This window comes from Rhipicephalus microplus, chromosome 8 (genome assembly GCF_043290135.1).
Source record: "Rhipicephalus microplus isolate Deutch F79 chromosome 8, USDA_Rmic, whole genome shotgun sequence".
NCBI classification, from domain to species: Eukaryota; Metazoa; Arthropoda; class Arachnida; order Ixodida; family Ixodidae; genus Rhipicephalus; species Rhipicephalus microplus.
The window spans coordinates 33,793,267-33,812,534 of record NC_134707.1 but is presented as its reverse complement, the minus strand read 5'-3'; the positions used below and the strand labels follow the sequence as shown (position 1 = coordinate 33,812,534).

The 19,268-nt window shown below is 49.1% G+C and overlaps 1 protein-coding gene across 1 annotated transcript in view; it reads left to right on the top strand.

Moving 5' to 3' along the window:
• The first annotated feature begins 4,883 nt into the window (after positions 1–4,883).
• Positions 4,884–19,268, top strand: part of LOC119164357 (uncharacterized) — a 35,203-nt gene continuing 20,818 nt past the window's right edge. The window contains exon 1 of the mRNA XM_037416533.2: positions 4,884–5,147. The gene's annotated coding sequence lies outside the window, so the exon portion shown is untranslated. The remainder of the gene's footprint in view (positions 5,148–19,268) is intronic.

The following is a 19,268-nucleotide window of genomic DNA, read 5'->3' as shown; positions in this document are numbered from 1 at the left end:
GTTTTAGGCGGATGACTTACTACTGTTCTGACATATCCGTGCTCCTGATTTCAGGAGTGACTAGTTGGCGGCAACACTGAAATGGCGGATCGGTGCAACATAAGATTTAATTTCGTTAACATTTAAGTTTTGTGAGCTCTGCAACTGCTTCAACACTTACAATGCAGTATACAGAGACATTGACATTAGCGCGTGAATGTGCGTTCGTAAGCTCTTCTAACAAGGGCTCTGTTCATAACGAACATTACGAAAAAATTGCCACCTATGAAAAGAAAGTATAGACTGCTCCGCCCATAAGTACCAACCTCTCCTTGATACACTCATGTAAGATGGAATACTATAGACACCAGAAAAGCCAAGTCAAGCTCTACTCATAACATATACCAGTTTCTGGTCAGATGTACTATCTCGACTTTTTAATTATATTCTGATGAGTGCGTAACATTCAGGTCATAAGAGCAAGAACACTTAAGCTGAAAGCGGACCCCGACTCACATGGCCCGCTCACAGACGCGAATGGCTGGTACATCGATGTATTGCGGGTGGAGTTCGAATTGTCACACAGTCGTCGAGGTTCGGAATTCTACTCCCAGTGCCGCCAGACTCCCGCCAAATTTCTCTAAAGAAGAGGGACCCATTCCCCAAGCAGACGCTCAGTATACAGTGAAGGGGTCTCAAACTACCGCGACAGCCAGGACAGTGAAACATGGTCTAATCAGTAAGGGGGGGGGGGGGGGTTCTGTTTGAATTAGATGATTTCTGAAGGGAATCATGCGACAAGATGGCAAGTTGGGCCAATTGGATTACGTTCTTAATCGAAAATTTTGTTGAAGCGTCCTTGTCAGCCTCTTCTGTTCGTCTGTTCTTTAGTTCGCTTTCACAAAATTTTCCAATAATGAAAGGAACAGGCGTTCTGGTTATCACACCGATAAAAATGATACTGACCTCGAGAACGAACAGAGGTTGGACACCGATTCTGAAACGAGGGGTTTTTAGATGCGAAGCAGCTTATGGCATAGTTGTATCCTGTGTGCATAACCCCCCTCGTTGCGCATGCTCAACAACTGGCCCAAGCACTGTCGAAACGCGCTTAGGCACTAGCGCGTTCTGGAATGTGTAAGGGAGTGGGTTAGAGGCTTTGGCCTCTTCCACTTGCAATCTCGCAGAAATCCCGTGATGGCATCTGGGAACGAGATCTGGCAGACGCGCGATGAACCCACGTGCTTCCGCATGGCGTGACAATGAACCAGCATCGCATGCTCCAGCAAGAGTTCGGGACGAGTTACAACGACAGAAACTACAGTTCATTCATGGTGTGCTCTACTTGGGAAGACACGTCAACGTAGGGCAAGTGTCCGTGATGCACGGAACGTTAAAGCGACCCACGCGCTGCTCCGCATGCTACTCATGGGTTGCCTTAAGTGGAGTATGGTGCGATTTGGTTGTACAGATTTGTGTTTTAAAAGGCCAGTCAACAGGCCCCGACCTTTTGTACACCCTGCAATCAAGCTCGCGCATCTTTCGTACCCCCGACCAACTTCCTTCCACACGCAGTGACGTCAACTCAGCGATTGGTGACGTTGACTACATTACTCTTTGACGAACTCTGTGCTGCGTCACGTCACCGAGTTGACGTCACTGTGCGTTGAAGAAGGTCGGTCACGCGCAGAAAAAAATGCGCGAGCTTTTCCGGCGCGTTTCGGAGACTGTTGACTGGCCCTTTAATAGATGGTTACCGCATTGCGTGCCTCAAGAAAGAAATGTGTGATACCAGCCATGTTTGAGTAGCTCATGGAAATGAATAAAAATATATGAGACCAAGACATTGATCTACTGGATGGACACCTAGCAAAAGGTACGTAGGCGTCATGTCACCCACTGGCTTCTAGTCGGAGACAGCTGATAATATGTGATTGACCATATCAATAAGCTTGCAATGTTTTTAATAATACGATGCTCGCGAGCTTCTTCAGATCTGAACTCTTGAAAGCCAATTATTAATTTTTGTTAAAGAGACGAAAAGGTGACGGCTTCTGTAGCAAGTGTTCATTAGTCTTCGAGGGGAAAAACGATATTTCTGCCTACGCAGAAGTTCAGATCGCCACCACTGAAACTATCCGATGATAATTTTCTATTGATGACTACATCTGGTCTTGCAAGGGATTCTAGCCCTGACAGGAAAAAGCTCTAGCAGCACAAAAAATACAAAAAAGATTTCTCCTGGAAAATTGTCAAAAGATTTTGTTTCCAGGGTGTGCGTCGATGATTGCAAGGAGCGTCTGGCATTGCTTCAACGATTTTTTTTTATGGTAGACTGATTTAAGGTACAGGTAGTGAGATTCCAACAAGACAGATATTCCCCAGAAGATGGAGTCTCCAGGAGAGGAAATTTGCTTGTACATGGAGGGTCGCTGTAGACGAAGTTTTGGTGAACCTCGTCCAGACGAGGTGTAGCCTCGCCTTCATGATGAACACGACTTGTGAAACGTTTACTGCGGTTGCACCCCCTTGTCCAAGAATGCACACTACGCACGAGATGTATTACGGGGAGACAGTCGCTCAGGCAAAGCGACTGCCGACCATATACACCAAGCCAACTCGATTTGTGGTAATGTCTTTACCACTCTCCCCACCCCACCTCGACCAAGAGTAGCCCAAGCAAAGACACTACAAAAAATATAGGCAGGCTAAAAAATTAGAATCTGGACGAAAATTATAGATTGCCATTTTGACCTTCAAACTTTCAGCGATACAAGCTGCAGTTTTACTTCTTCCATCTCCTCCGCTCGTATCTGTCAACGCCTGACAGCGGCGCATTTGTCTTCCAAAGTCCCGCAGTGTAGCGCCCATACCGCTAAACGCCTCCTCGGAGCCGGCGTCACATCCCCCCAGCTGAGCTGTCTCGTATCCCGGAAGTCGCGCTCTGTTTCTCCATTCATAGGCAGCTACCGCGTCGCACTTCCGATCGCACCGGCCTTATCGAGGTCCTGCTGGCTCCCACGCATCCTTTCCTGTTGACTCTTCGGTGGGTCCTGTATCTGTGTGTGTCCGTACGTACGTGCGTTTGGGAGCTGCTTCTGCGTATACGCACCCGAGGTCACGTCCTTAGGCGTTTGTCTTGCGCGGGCGATTGTGCGTGTTTGTTTGTGTGCAGTGATCCATCAACGAGAACGCATCTGCCTGCCAGCCTCTCGCTTTGTCCGCCCCTCATTCCCTGTCTCTCAGTGTATGTATGTATGTATGTATGTATGTGTGTATGTATGTATGTATGTATGTATGTATGTATGTATGTATGTATGTATGTACGTACGTACGTACGTATGTATGTATGTATGTATGTGTGTATGTATGTATGTATGTACGTATGTATGTATGTATGTATGTATGTATGTATGTATGTATGTATGTATGTATGTATGTATGTATGTATGTATGTATGTATGTATGTATGTATGTATGTACAGTGCACGTCAACAGTTTCTGGGACCGTGGTACAAACGAAAAAGCTTAGCATTTCCCGTAATTCGCGAGGCTGTATTGAAGTTAAATTTCCGGCCTCCTCTTCAACGCTCTAACAGCTCACACTGCATTCGTCGACCAAATACGGCCACAAGGGGCGGGAAAATTTGGACTTTCATTCGACCTAGTGATGGCTGATCGCCGGCTGTATGTATATACTTACTAAAGCGCGTTTACTCGTATGTATGCATGTATGAATCAATGTAATTAAAATTACAGCATCACATCAAGAACACCTATTAGGCCAGTTCGCATAACCCAGTCGCCTGCCACAAGCAATGGCGTGATGATGTAGATGGAGGCAGGGACTATTATTATGATGATGACGACGACTATTTATAGTTGACAACGATTCGGTTCCCCAGAATGCCTCACAGTATGGACGTACTTGTACGTGCATACCCGCCTGTTTGCTTATGCGCTGACGTCGCACTTACCCTGGCAAGAAACCAAGTCAACTGTTTGGAAAGTAGAATGTAGTGGTATTTCATGCTCAACAAACTTTCAAACTTTCAAACTTTATTTATTTACCAGACAAAAACTGGAAGGTCGCCGAGTAACGGTTTGACAAAGGCCCTGGTAACCTGTACATACACATGGCAGTAGTGTGGAAATGATTAGTGGTACACAACTTGCAAGTGCTAATATAAAATATGAACAATACATACTAACTGAAAAATGATTTCACAATCGATAATTTTAAAATGCATGTTATAGATGTGCAATAAAAAAAAGGAGTTTCCAAGAATCAAGGTACATCGTGCATAGACCATTGCATACTTCATCACATCGGGAAGGGCTTCGAGCCTTCCACTGTCTTCCCCCGAACTTCGTTTTTATACGCGATGCCTGCGTCACGGTTGCTATTTTAGCGAAGGCACGCACGCATTGCCCATGACCACACACGAGGAAACTCGCGCGCTCCGAACCACAACTCTATATTCGTATTTGTAGATTTCCACTGCGCCTGCGTCACACAATCCGCGGTCCTGGTTCAGGTGAACAACACCGCTGCTTGTGCGTTCCTACACGTCGCGCCTGTTCTTGTCCGCACCTCGCAGCGCCTGCGATAAGTCATGTACATACATGTTTGTGAAAGACAAGAACCCGCGCGGGCATTTCTGGTGGGATCAACGTGCACGCTTTGTTTTCTGCGTGCCACCGTTGTGTGTACGTTCCTATAAGCGCTGGTGTTTGTTTCCCCGTTCGTGTGGTGGCATTGCATTCGTGCATTAGAGCGAGTGCGTTGATCTCGGATGTAGTGCCGGCAGGAAAGGCAACAAATAAAACGAAAAAGAAATAAACGGCGAGAGTAACGCTCCCTCTCCCATCCTTCCTTCGACCACCGCGCCGCTGTACGCCGGCTTCTGCAAACAAGGCGTCCGCAAATGCACTCGGTGGGGTGGCGCGCGCTGGCACACTGCCTGGAGTAGCTGCGAGGGCTGTGTTCTGCCGGTTGAAACAAAAAAGAAACGTGTTTGGGGCGCGCCAACGACGACTGAGCGACTGACGCATCCCTGGGCCGGCCGGCGTATGGGAGGCGGCGAAGACGACGGCCGGACGCCCCCTTCTCGGAGGAACGCGAGCGTTCGCCTTTGTTGTGCAGACGCTTGCCGGGGTCCCGTGAGGTAAGTGCTCGACGCTTCGCTATCAGCGCATTCGCTGTGACGATCGCTGTGGTTGACCGATTTTGGCTTAGCAGCTTTTGGATGTACCTTAATCGATTCGCGGGTGATGTATACCGTTCGTTATTGCCCCTGCGGCATGCAACGGACCCACCGTTCAATCCTTGTCGGGAAGCGACGGTTCAAACGATGTTCGATGGACAAAGATCGCATTTTGCTAATACAGATTGCGTATCACGTTTTTGACTGGGTTAACAACAGTTCTTTAGTTCGCTGAATTGATATTGACACGCGTGTTATTTTGATGTGTTCCGTTTAAACCCATAAAAAAAGATATCAGCAGGGCTTGGCGCAGAAAGCGTCCCGGTGTTCTAGAACGTTTACTGTAGTATAGATGTATATGTTAAGATTGCGCACAAGACACGAACGCTGAAGCTTATTCCAGAGCTTGTATGGTGGTTTTGGAAGATAAAACCCACATATCAATCAATAAATTATTCTGTCACCACCAGTGATAAGGCTGGAAAGTTCGCCGCTTTATGCACAAAAGACGGCGCGACCCAGCTATCATCACTTCATCGACGGCCGACGTTCTGTTCGTCGTTATCAGTGCCAGTCTGTATTGCTGTAATGTAACTTTCCATTTACCGGCCACAGGTTTGGTCAAATAGTTTCATCTCGGCTGATACCTAAGTCGAAGTCACGATCCCACGACAATATTATGGCAGCGATGATTCCTTCGATGACCGAAAGCAGCGATGCAGCGCCCAGACATTACATGATGAAGCAGTGCCAAGACATTCAAATCGTTTTACTCGCATCGTGTTCTTTTTTACGCTTAGAGCATTGCTCGATACACAACTGCCAAGAAAAATAATGATCTAAAGAAAGGAACGCTTACAATGAACCAACCCCATTGTCCTTACAGCGGTGTTTTCCGGAGGAGTTCATTTTTTCTTATAATTACTGTAAATTCAAACACCCCTGCAAATAACTAATAAGCTTGTCGAAGAAGTACGCTCTTGCCAGTGAAAGTGCAATAGTTAACATGAGGCATGCAACACTCGGTCCTGTTTACTCTTTTAGCAAAATGCGCTGGGGTAGCCTAGTTCGCCGGGGCCTCAGACACACGAGGGCACGGGTTAGATTCCGTGGCGGTCCCATTTCGATGGGAGCAAAGTTCAGGAGCACAGGTGTGGTTAAGTGTAAACGTGCGCTGAAATAATCCGGGCAGGTCAAAGTTATTTCAGAGTTTGCCACTAACCTTGCAGTGCCACACACATCACGGCTTGGGACACGGGAAAGCCCAGAAATTCATCGTACCACATTGTATGGGACTCTTAAACATTGTTGTATAACAAATTTTCTTATAGTTCAGAACTGAGATCTATAGCTGAGTTTGTTTATAGCACGGGTGGGCTTCACTTTCGACAGAGCCGCCTTGTCCCCCCCCCCCCTGAGGTTCGGTTGCCGGCACGTCTGCGCAAAAAGAACTGCGCAGTTCTTAAACTTGGTCATGCGGTGGTCTGAAGGTGGTGTTTGGCACCGTGCTGTTGGCGCTAATTTGCGATGCTTGACCTTGTGTTTAATAGCTGCCGATCACGCAAATGGTTATCCTTTATGTGCAATCTTTTCGACACAAGCGTAACTCGTGAGCAAGAAACAAATCTATTACCACATGTAAGAAGGAGGCAACCGGACAAGCCCTGAATATTCATATTTCACTTTAGCTCTTGCCCCTATACTGCCACTGACTCGGCTTGAATCGTAGTACTTGTTACGATATTTGTTAACCTCACATGCCCCAAGACCTACAGAAATTATATAAATCACGTAAATGCTGCGTTAGAGCAGTGGTATATAATATCTCCTTATATTTATTGACTGCACTGTTGGATGCTTATTCGTAAGATGATGCAAAAAACGTTAGGAAAGTTTTCTACTTCTGTAATACAGTCTTGTATATTATGTCACATTGTCATTTTTTTTCATGCTGTTGCCTCGAGTTTCGCAGTGTTTTTTTTCTTGCGTTGGATAGCTTTCACTTTCCTTATATTGTTGTAGAGCCCATAGCCGAAGGTCTCTCATTGCGAAAAGCTAGCAATGCGCTGCGAGAAAGTGTGTTCAGTGGAGGAGATCACATGACGGGCAATATGTGGAAATCGTTCAACCAATTCTAATGTGCTCACCTCGCCTGTTTATTTGCTGTTCTCCACTTTTCGTCCCGATGGTGTGTGGTGTTTTATGACGCAAGAGACAGACATGGCCAAACAGTGCTGGAAATTCATAACTTAAGGTGACGGCGTTAGTTCAGGTATCTACCTGCCCCACTCAACACCCTTACGTGCAACCGCAAAGCATTCTACATTTTATCGAAGCCATCACGAGCCACCTTCCTGAACGGATTCGTTTCTGATCACCGGGAAGTGCAGCAGGTTCGAGGTAAACTGGCGAAGCCTTTGATACAACTGGCATTTCCATCGAGTATACGTCTCACAGAATGTTCGCAGATACATTATCAAGGCTAAAACATTTATTGTCTCATTGTCCAGCCCCTTGAGGGAAGCAAGGTTGGCGAATGAAGTGGCATGATGACGCACGTGACATACCTCACTGACGTAGTCAGGTAACGTCATGACTTGACGCTACTTGTACAAAAGTGGGCCGCTCCTGCAGGAAATGCAGCACCGATTGAGGGGCAAAACGTTCTAGGGAAGAGGATGGAGGATACAGTGCATTCTTTATTTAATATGACACCATACTAGGCCCAAAAGGGCATTGAGCCCCACCGGGGTGGTCTAGTGCTTATGCCACTCGTCTGATAACCCAAAACTTGTGGGATCAAATACCGGCTGTGGCGGCTGCATTTTCGATGGAGGCGAAAGTGTTGGAGGCCCATGTACTTAGATTAAAGTGCGCGCTAAAGAAGCACAGGTGGTCCAAATTTCCAGAGCCCTCCACTACGGCGTCTTTCGTAAGCATATCGTAGTTCTGAGACGTTAAACTCCAAATACTATCATTAGGGCATTGAGTAAGGCGGGCCGGTACAAAATAATTGTGAGAGAAAAAATAAGTAGATCAAAATAAACGAAAAAACAAGTGTACAATAGAATTATAGAAATTATCATTCATGTCAGAACACAGCGAGGAGGAATAGGAATAAACGTTTATTTTTGAGACGGTGTAGCGGTGTACGTTCCACGCCCACCTTAGGTGGGAGTTCTCCTCATTCCGGGAACCCTCTGGCCTTCGCTGCCTCCTTGGCCCTCGTGACGAGACGTCGTTGTTAAGCTAAAAGTTATATGCAAAGCATTTTCAGACAGCACTACAGCATTTTTTACCAATGATAAAATAATCGCCAGTCACACACACGCGCTCACAAAAAAAAAACGGTTGCAAGTGGACTTCGCGTAAGCACTCCGCAAAATATACTTTTTGATTGTACAACTTACTGCATCCCCAGGTGCTACACAGGCTTTCGCCTTCAGGTGCTACGAAAAGTGTGATTTCCTGCAGAGAATGGCTAACCTCCCTGTCCTTCCTCATTTATTCCTCCTCCTCCTGCAGAGAAATTTTCTTCTCTTCAGTAGAGTCCACGTCCTAAGTCACGTGAAACCACAGAACATTAGCCTGACCTCTTTCACACTTTCCATTGAGTGGGTTTTCACATCTTTTACATCTTACGTTAGCTGGACAAACCATGGCTCTTCAGCTTCCGATTCAAGCCCAATTCATAGATCTGCATTTTCACAGAACAGTATGACGAACGCGGATACAACCCGCACGGCCTTGTTTTAAGCGGCCAACGAAGGTCGGCGAACGGAGCCGTCTACTGCGTAACCTCGAGGTCGTGCACGGTTGATTCCCTCGCAGCCGAGTAACAGCGTTCTGGTTTATGACTCGTCGAGACTTGCCAAAACGGCTGATAGGGCGAGTTGGTGATTCGTGATTACTTGAAATACGAGTGCGTAACTTAGACAAGGACTGTCCGTGTTTTAGTTAGCCCTTGTCTACCTTAATTACTCGCTCGTTCACTTCAAGCAATCGTTGAGACGTTGTGACCTGTAAGTGAGCCGGACCAAAACCAGACGCGTACGTAAACGGATCCTAACTCTTTTTTCTTTAATCTCGACGTGACGAGGAAAAACTACACGGTGCATCGCCCCGCGTCATTGATGCGACCCTCGACTGGCTTGCATCAAAATGAAAGCAGCGTTACGTGAACGGCCTATGAAGGTTCCTTGAGCGAAAGGCACTAGCGAGAAGCAGCTGCATGTTGTGCGCCTGAGTTTTGTTTGAAAATGCACTGCACAGAAAAGAATATTAACACGACAGTGTTCAACAGATCTTTTAGCAGAAATTCTGCAGTCGATGTCGGCGTCGTCATCATTGGTTTTGAAAGTGAAATCTCTGTTTTCCGAGCCCATAAATTCGAAACAGTTGCAAATGAGATCACATTAATAATAATCTTCGCTTGCACTTAGAACCCAACCGAAGTCTTCTGCGTGGCAAGTAGGTGTTCTACCACAGAGCCACAGAATTTCTTAAAACTGCGTCGAAAACGCAATGCCGGGGGTGCTTCTGGAAACTAGAATGTTAACAAAACGATGTCATCTATAAATTCAAATTCTGGTATTGGCTCGAACTTTCTTTTCAGCAGGTTGAAGGGAGGTGGTAGCGCGTGCGATGGGTGTGTCATCGCAACAACTGTGCGCATTATTTATTTATTTGTTTGTTTGTTTTTGTGTGTTTGTCGGTCGGTCGGTCGGTCGGTCGGTCGGTCGGTCGGTCGGTCGGTCGGTCGGTCGGTCGGTCGGTCGGTCCGTCGGTCGGTCGGTTGGTCCGTCGGTCAGTCCGTCGGTCCGTTGGTCGGTCCGTTAATCCGTCGGTCGGTTGGTTGGTCGGTCGCACCTCAACAGCAATGGTACAATAAGGATGAATATTAGTTTAAGTAAGCAAGTACTATATAGCACTCTCGTGATGGTGTTGGCCGGAGGTGCACGTACAGGACATCGGTGGACAAGTCATTGACTCAAAAGGTATTTTCATCGCCAAAAAGAGGGAGGGTGTATGGGGAGCGGTGTGACGGAGGGACCCACGTATGTTTCGTCGTGTGCAGGGCAAAATATGAAGCGCATTAGCAAAATATTCTACTCGATGAGGAAATATGCACGTTTTGGTATAAAGACACACTTAAATCGTTCATCGATTCTTCAGACGTGGCCAATAGCGCGTAAAAGCAAGATTCTGCCAGCAGTCTCTGTTCTCCAGTGTGCTTTTGTGGTTGGACACAAGAAATAAAGCACCCCCCCCCCCCCCGCACACACACACGCAGTGCTGTTGCATTTAAACTTTGCGCAAGCCCTTCATCGCTGCGCCCTGCCGTGCAAGTCGGGGACCGCTACACTAATCACTGCTCTCACCAGCGTGCCTAAAATTACCCTTGTACAAACTCTGTCAGCTTTGTTGGGCTGTGCCGTACGCTCTGGCGTGCGAGGCACCTAATTGCCCAACTTGAGTGATAGCAACTGGCAAGAGCGAGTTGCTGCCATGAGTTTCGCAATAAACAAACAGGAGCTTCCACCCTTTCATTCATTCTACAACGGTTTGTAACGTTGCCTTTCTCAAGAGGACCCAGCGACTAAAAGCGATGCTTGCACACTTTAAACTTGTTTAAACCACAAGCTCGTGTTGCCTCTTAGTTTCGTTTATTTTCTTGCTATGAATATCTCCCTGTTTATTTTTACTGGTACTGTTTTGTTCCTTGTTGGCATCTCTCTTTCTTTCACTTTTCTGCTCAGCTCAACCTTTATTCTTGTTTTTGTTGACCTATAACTGACTCACACCCAGAGTGAGGAAATCAGCCAAAAAGGGGGGTTGCTTTTGTAGAACACAATAGAGCTTTAAAGTAGAGGAGGTTGTAGAATGCAAACATTACAAATTGCATAAAAGATTTTGATGCTTGATTAAATGTATACGAAAGTAAGAAAACCAGCCAAAGTTGTTTTTGTCCGAATGGTACTCTTTTATATCAAAATATATACGTGTGTCTACACAGAGGATAATAGTACATAGTAGCTATTTAACCGATCTGGTTCACCGGGGTAATTCCGCACAGTTTGGTATACTCTATTATTCTTATTGCCCCACCGCGGTGGTCTAGTGGCTAAGGTACTCGGCTGCTGACCCGCAGGGCGCGGGTTCGAATCCCGGCTGCGGCGGCTGCATTTCCGATGGAGACGGAAATGTTGTAGGCCCGTGTGCTCAGATTTGGGTGCACGTTAAAGAACCCCAGGCGGTCTAAATTTCCGGAGCCCTCCACTATGGCGTCTCTCATAATCATATAATGGTTTTGGGACGTTAAACCCCACATATCAATCAAATCAATCTATTATTCTCATTATTTTCCTTCAAACTTATTTCGCAGTTTTTCTTCATTGCTTGAGGACGTCATCACTTGCTATCATATCGTTAACTTTTGATTTGCGAATTTCTATGTTCCTCTTATCTTTTTCCTTTCTGTTTCTCTCCGGCATTCTTTGTCCTTTTTTGGCTGAACTTTTTTGCTGCTTTGAAACCATACCGGCAAACACTGGCACGCAAAGGACCGCAAGAGTAACGCAATGTCAGTGTTTGCCTCCGGCGTCGTGTACCCTTTCTGATCCTGTCCACGTTTTTGTACCCCGGTACATAGTTTCACGGTATTCGCCGGAACAAACTGGTTCATCTGTCAACGTTTGGCAATACACTTTTTTGATTCTGACCCACTGTGGTGGTCAAGTGGTGATGGTGCTCCACTGTTAATCCGAAGGCCACGGAATCAAACCCCAATTTTCATCGAAGGATCGGGACTGAATGCTTATCTTCATGGAGGCATGATACAAGAGGCCCTATGCATAGATTGCGGTGCAACTCAGTGAATTTCTGGAGGTAGAAGTTGCCGTAGCTTTTAGCTACGGTGTCTGTCATAATCATGTCGTAGTTTTAGGACGTGAAATTCGAATATTTATTAATTTTTGTCCTTTCTTTTTATCAACTCGCAACGTCACTATCTCTCTTTCTTTTCTTCTTCTTTTCGTTCTTTTTTTAGTCTGATACTGTTTTTTTTTTCATAAGCTTACTTCTTATATTCTGGATTTGCTTCTGGATGAACGTGCACTAATGCCGTCACCACTTCTTCCTTTATTTTTGTCATCCACCCTCTTCCTCAACATCGCGTCGTAAATTTCGATTTTCTACACTTATTGTCTGGTTTACTTGTCTATACCTTAATGACTCGGTTTTTTTTTCATTCAAATTTTCCTACTTTTCTCAGCTGTTCTACAGGAACCAATTACACCGGACGCAGCCAACCCACGCCAGAGTGGTCCGGCTTGCGAATTGCGTTCACACTTCTCCAAGAAATTGTCTCAATCACTTCCAAGTCCGGCGTAAAGACGACAAAAGCCGCTCCACAACCGCCTGTCGGAGACTTCCTCGTCTAATCAGTCAAGCGGGCTTATTCATCTATTGAGTCTCGCTTCGACCTTTGTAAATATTTGCTTTTATGTCTGTTCCCGCTACCATCTTCGTGTAATAATTGATGGATAATAAGCAAGTGTGTTTCTTCGACATTACTTTTTCTACTCGTAAATGTCGCCATGTTGCCACAACAGTGCCATCTACAGCACCGTGTACAGTGCCATCTACAGCAAACATTTCCGCACCGTGAGGCGGCCAGCGCAGAGTGATGTCCCTCTCTTCTTACATATCATGAAGTCACACAACATTACATAGGCCACAACAGCAATACCAACTCCCCCCCCCCCCCCCCATAGAAGTGTGGCAGCTTTGGCGAGTTGGTATGGCATGACGATAGTTATAGCGCGAGAACAAAACGACGACAAAGAGATAAGAAGGACACGAAGGACACGTGTCCATCGTGTCCTTCTTGTCTCTGTGTCGTCGTTTTGTTCTCGCGCTATAACTATCGTCCCCCCCCCCCCCCCAGTTCTTCACGCGAGATGAGGCTGTCGCACTTCGCCAGCTGCAGACCCGGGCTTTTCCAAATTGGCACTTCATGCATGAAATATACCCGGCTCCGAATGCCGATGCCTGGCTGGCCGGGATGTGGCGCTATTCCCACAATTTTTCACGTCACCGTATAGTGTACCGCTGCCTACTTCCTTCCCAGAACAGTGGGGAGGCACCCTTCGCGACGGCACCCCTGTGATCTGTTGGGCACTCGTTCGGTGGGCCAGGGCTCCGTCATAGCGGTGCCGTAGTAGGTCATAGTTACAAAACTTCAGCAATAAAGCGCGTTTTCTTGTAAAAGCTTCGCGACCACGAACAAAATGTGCAGTTAAATGTGTATGGTTGCAAACAGAAATGAAAATTTTATTCGCTGTTACTAGTGTGCCTGTTACAAGCACCAGCGCAAGACGAAGGGCTTTGTTCCGACTTATTTTGCCCGCCTTCCCAGTGTTAATCGGCGCTTCGATGTTTCAGTTTTCCTCGGAAACTGCGACTTTGTCAACGGGACGACTTTAAGCTCTCCCATAGTAGAGTACCTTGTACTCTAAATCGTAAACAACTATTTCTAAACACATGTATCTCAGGGACGGCACACAGCTCTCCCATAGTAGAGCACCTAGTGCTCTAAATCGTTCACCAGTCTTTTTTTTTTCTAAACAGAAATGTAACGCTAATAACGCGTCAGTGTGAGGCCCATGGGACGGCCTAGTGCTCTCCCATAGTACAGTGCCAAGTACTCTAAATCCTTCAACAGTAATTTCTATACACAATTATCTGATTGTGGTTTTGGGACACTTATAATGACTCAACTCACCACGGGGTGGATTTATGCCCTCCCACAGTGGAGTACCATGTGCTCTAAATCGTTAAACACTTTTTCTAAACACATGTTCATAAAAAAATTGGCAGATATCACGTACACTGGGAATTGAAGATATGAAAGCATGAAGGAGAATTGTTGATATGTCACTTTAGAATCCGCACAACGTTACGAGGTGGAGGTAAATGATGCCGTACATGACTTCCGTGTCATGATTATCATGTTTCGTTGTGTCCTTTACCTTCGTCATCTATTCACGTCACATGATACCAAATTTGGTTTATGTGGAGCTAGCGAAACGGCCACTAGCATGCTATGAGCGTGGTATGTTGTCATGCTTTTACATGACACGCGTGTCAAGATTATCATGTTTGCACCAGTCGTATATGTCGTCATCCATTGACGTCACGTAACACCAAATTTGGTATATGTGGAGCTAGCAAAACGGCCGGGAGTGCATCATGAAGGGCCCAGTATACTCTAATGTAGCGTTGACACGCGCGCACGCTGTAGGCACAGCGACGCTGCGTTAGCAAAACGCGAGCACTCTATAGTCCGACGCCAGGCGCGACCAGCGTCCGTCGGCGCGGCCCGACGCCAACCAGCGTGAAATGCGACAAGCTTCATTTCGTGCCGATGCTATAGAGTAACATTACTCTATGCCAATGCGTTACTCAGACAACACTCCGTTCCCCTCTTTTCGTGATAGACGGACGCCGGAAGTGCTGAAACGCGCATGCGTTAAAGCAACGCAGCGCAGCGCAGCGCCTGCGAGTATATGGCAGGGCCGGCGCCTGGCGTGGCAACGCCGGCGTGACGCGACAAAATTAACGCCGGTAAGCACGCGCACCGCGTCATGTCGAAATGTATCGGCGCCTTGACTGTGGCATGTAGTCATGTTCTCACATGACACGCACCTCCTGATTATTATGTTTGCACCAGTCCCATACCTCCGTCATCCATTGGCGCCACGTAATACCCGAAATTCGGCATATGTGAAGCTAGCGAAACGGCCATGAGCGCATCATGTGTGGCATGTAGTCATGTTGTTACGTGACACGCATGTCGTCATTATCATGCTCAGATAATGAGTATTGAGCAACACAGTATTGAGTATTGAGCAACAGAGTATTGAGCAACATTTCTGAGTATTGAGCAACATAGGTCATTTACCTATGTTGTCCGTTCGCGTCGCGTAATACCGTGCCTGCAGTCCATCACGTCTTTCTCGAGACACTACCTCAGCAACGTGAACAGCCCTCTCTGTTTATTCTCAACGTGTACAACCCCCCTCGCTCCACTGAAGATGCGTCTCTCCTAGCCTTGCTCCGTGCCGCTGCAGCGAAAGCAGCCAAATCACCCCTTCTTATTCTCGGCGACTTCAACGTCAAGCATCCGGACTGGGGTTACTCGAAGGCAGATGGCCCCGGAAGGAGGCTGTGGCAGCTCGCTCACGATCTCAACCTTTCCCTGCTCACCGACCCCACGCAACCAACGCGCATCGGCAACAGTGTGTGCCGCGATACCACCCCGGACCTCAGCTTCTGCCGCAGCGTGCCCGACGCGCGCTGGTATAACACGCATCAGTCCCTCGGCAGTGACCACTATGTCCTCACCATTCAAGTTCTCACCTCCCCCAGCAAGCCGCGCCCACACACGGCCCGCTATACAGACTGGGACGCTTTCCGAGAACGCCGGTTGCACTCCGCCACTTCCAACATCGAGGACCTCTCGACGTGGACCGACCAGCTGCTAGAGGACCTCGACGCAGTCACCGCCTCGATCCCCACCACGAAGGACTATCCGGCAACTGACGCCCGTCTTGCCCACCTGTGGGCCGCCCGCACCGGCCTTTGCAACCGTTGGCAGAAGCAACGTCACAACCGTCGCTTACGCCGCCGCATTGCGCACCTCGATCGTACGATCGAGCAACACACCACCGCGCTCGCCCGCCAACAGTGGGAGCAGCTCTGCTCGGGTCTCTCTGGTCAGTTGGGCTGCAGACAGTCCTGGCATCTCCTCCGCCACCTCCTCGACCCTGCTTCTGCCAAGTTGGTCGCTCGGCAGCAGTTACAACGAGTGGTCCGGGCTTACCCCGGCGACACTCCGTCGCTGATGGCAGACCTGTCCGCCAAATACCTTCAGCTTCTGCCTCCTGGCACACCTCCTCCCCCTCTCGCGTCCTACTCTGGGGCCCCCAACCCAGTACTGGACGCCGATATCACGGAAGCGGAGGTCTACGCGGCATTACAGAAGCTCCGCACCACTTCCGCCCCCGGCCCAGATCGCATCCCCAACAAGCTCCTCCGAAACCTCGACGCCCCTTCGGCTGCTACCCTCACTTCGTTCCTCAACGAGTGCTGGCGCTCCGGCAACCTCCCCCAATCATGAAAACACGCTCGCGTGGCTTTCATCCCCAAGCCGGGCAAGAAACTCACAATCGAGAATCTCAGGCCCATTTCACTCACCTCGTGCGTCGGCAAGCTTCTAGAACATGTCGTTCTCGCTCGCTTGCAAACGTACACGGACGCACACCATCTCCTTCCCCACACCATGCTTGGTTTCCGCCCCCACCTATCCACGCAAGATGTCCTCTTACAACTCCACCATGACCTCCTCGACCCACCCACATTTTCAGACACAAAGGCTCTCCTTAGCCTGGACCTTCACAAGGCGTTCGACCACGTCTCCCATTCGGCTATCCTTGCCGAACTCGCAGCCCTCAATCCCGGCACCCGCACCTACAACTACATTCGCGCGTTCCTCACCGCCCGCACGGCCGAAATCATCATAGGGGACCTCCCGTCTCCCACGTACGAGCTTGGCCCTCGTGGCACCCCTCAGGGCGCCGTCTTGTCGCCTTTTCTATTTAATCTTGTCCTCCGCTCGCTTCCTGGCAAGCTGGACCGTATCCCCGGTCTTAAACACACCCTGTACGCGGACGATATTGCTCTCTGGGTCACGTCGGGCTCTGACGGCCATATCGAGCAGACGTTGCAACGCGCAACCGACGTCGTCACGTCCCACGTGCACGCGGCCGGTCTTACTTGCTCAGCGGCCAAATCGGCCCTTCTTCTCATGCGGCCTCCCGACCGGCGTCGCTACAAAACTCCCCACCCCACCATCACGGTTCATGCCAACTCTACTCCTGTCCCCGTCGTTTCGCATCTCCGCGTGCTCGGGCTGATCCTACAGTCCAACCGCCATAATACACACACCATAGACAAGCTCTCGCTCTCGGTGCAGCAGACCGCACGTATGCTCGCCCGTGTCCGTGCGCGGCGTGAAGGCATGCGAGAACACGATCTACTTCGCCTTGTCGACGCTTTCGTCGTTTCCCGCCTCACGTACGGCCTTCCTTATACACGTCTCCTAAAATCGGAACGCGATAAAATTGACGTCCTCATCCGCCGGGCATACAAGACTGCCCTCGGCCTTCCCCCCAACACGTCCACCGATCGTCTTCTCCGTTTGGGTGTACACAACACGCTCGACGAGTTGATTGAGGCTCACCGCTCCGCTCAAGTGCAACGCCTTTACCGTTCGCCGACCGGTCGCCACATCCTTTCCTCCATCGGCCACGACACCTCCTCCCACCCTCCGGATCTGGTCTCATTACCCCATGCTATTCGAGCGGCGTTCTACATCAAGCCGCTACCTAAGAATATGCTGGCGGGCCACCACGACGCTCGCCGCCAAGCCCGTGCCGCCATGCTTCACGCAAAGTACGCCGACCACCCGGCCGTCGCCTACGTAGATGCGGCCCGATACAATGCACGCAGGGACGCCTTCGTAGTCGTTTCCGTGTCGCCCTCCTCAGCTCCTTTGGGGCCGACCATCACGGCTGGCACCGTCAGAACGCCTTACGCCGTCGAGGCGGAGGAAGTGGCCATTGCTTTGGCCGCGACCTCGGCTGACGCAAGCGTCATAATCAGCGACTCGAAACAAGCCATCTCGAATTTCGCGCGAGGTCTCGTCTCGCCTACCACCTTACGGCTACTTCGGCCCCTACTGCAGCAAGATGAGCAGTGCCGCATAGAACTGATCTGGGTCCCCGCCCACTCGGGTCACCCCGGCAACGAGACAGCTCACCAACGCGCTCGAGGATTCGTCGACCGAGCGGTGGGCCACTCAGAGTCGGACGCCCTGGTGCCGGAGCCCCTGGTCACCTACCACGACATCACTCAGCACTATCGCCTCGAGCGATATTTCTATTCACATCCTCACAGCAGCCTTCCCAAGCGGTCCGAGATCGCCTGGCGTCGCCTACAGACCCGCACCTTCCCGTGCCCCCTCGTGTTTTCATACATGCACCCAGGTGCCATCGATCCACGCTGCTGCCTGTGCGGCAACGTTGCCTCGTTGAACCACATCCTCTGGGGCTGCCCGGAGGATCCCCCGCCCGCCGACCTCCTTTGCTCACCCCCCACCGAGGGACAATGGGAGGCCCTTCTCTCCAGCAACGACATAGACATCCAGACACGGGTCCTGAAACGAGCGGAAGAAGTCATCGAGAAGCACAGCCTGGCAGCCTTCGTGGCTTAGCCTCCCTTACCCCTCACCCCTTCGACTAATAAAGTTGTTACTCACTCACTGCCTGCTACATGTAAAGCTAGCGAAACTGCCGCGAGCGCATCATGAGCGTAGCATGTAATCATGCTCTCACATGACACGCATCTCATGTTGATCATGTTTGCAACAGTATCATACTTTTGTCATCCATTGACGTCCTGTATAAGTGAATCTAGTGAAACGGCCGCCAGCGAATTGGGAGCGTGGCATCTAGTCATGTTGTTACGTGACCCGCATCTCATAGTTTTCAGGTTAGGGTCTGTCGATTGTATTCGCCATGCAAACATTTCATACCATACCAGTTTTGCAACACGCCATGTGAATGAAACCACCGCAAGAGCTGCATGACCATGAAATGTAAATCATGGCATTCATGACATACATGTCATGATTTTCATGGCCCCGCGGCCGCGGTGGTCTAGTGGCTAAGGTACTCGGCTGCTGACCCGCAGGTCGCGGGTTTGAATCCCGGCTGCGGCGGCTGCATTTCCGATGGAGGCGGAAATGTCGTAAGCCTGTGTGCTCAGATTTGGGTGCACGTTAAAGAACCCCAGGTGGTCAAAATTTCCGGAGCGCTCCACTACGGCGTCTCTCATAATCATATGGTGGTTTGGGGACGTTACACTCCACAAATCAATCAATCAATCAATGATTTTCATTTCATGGCTAGTCAAATATGCTCTTCATACAGTCATGTTATGCCATACCAAGCTTGGTAT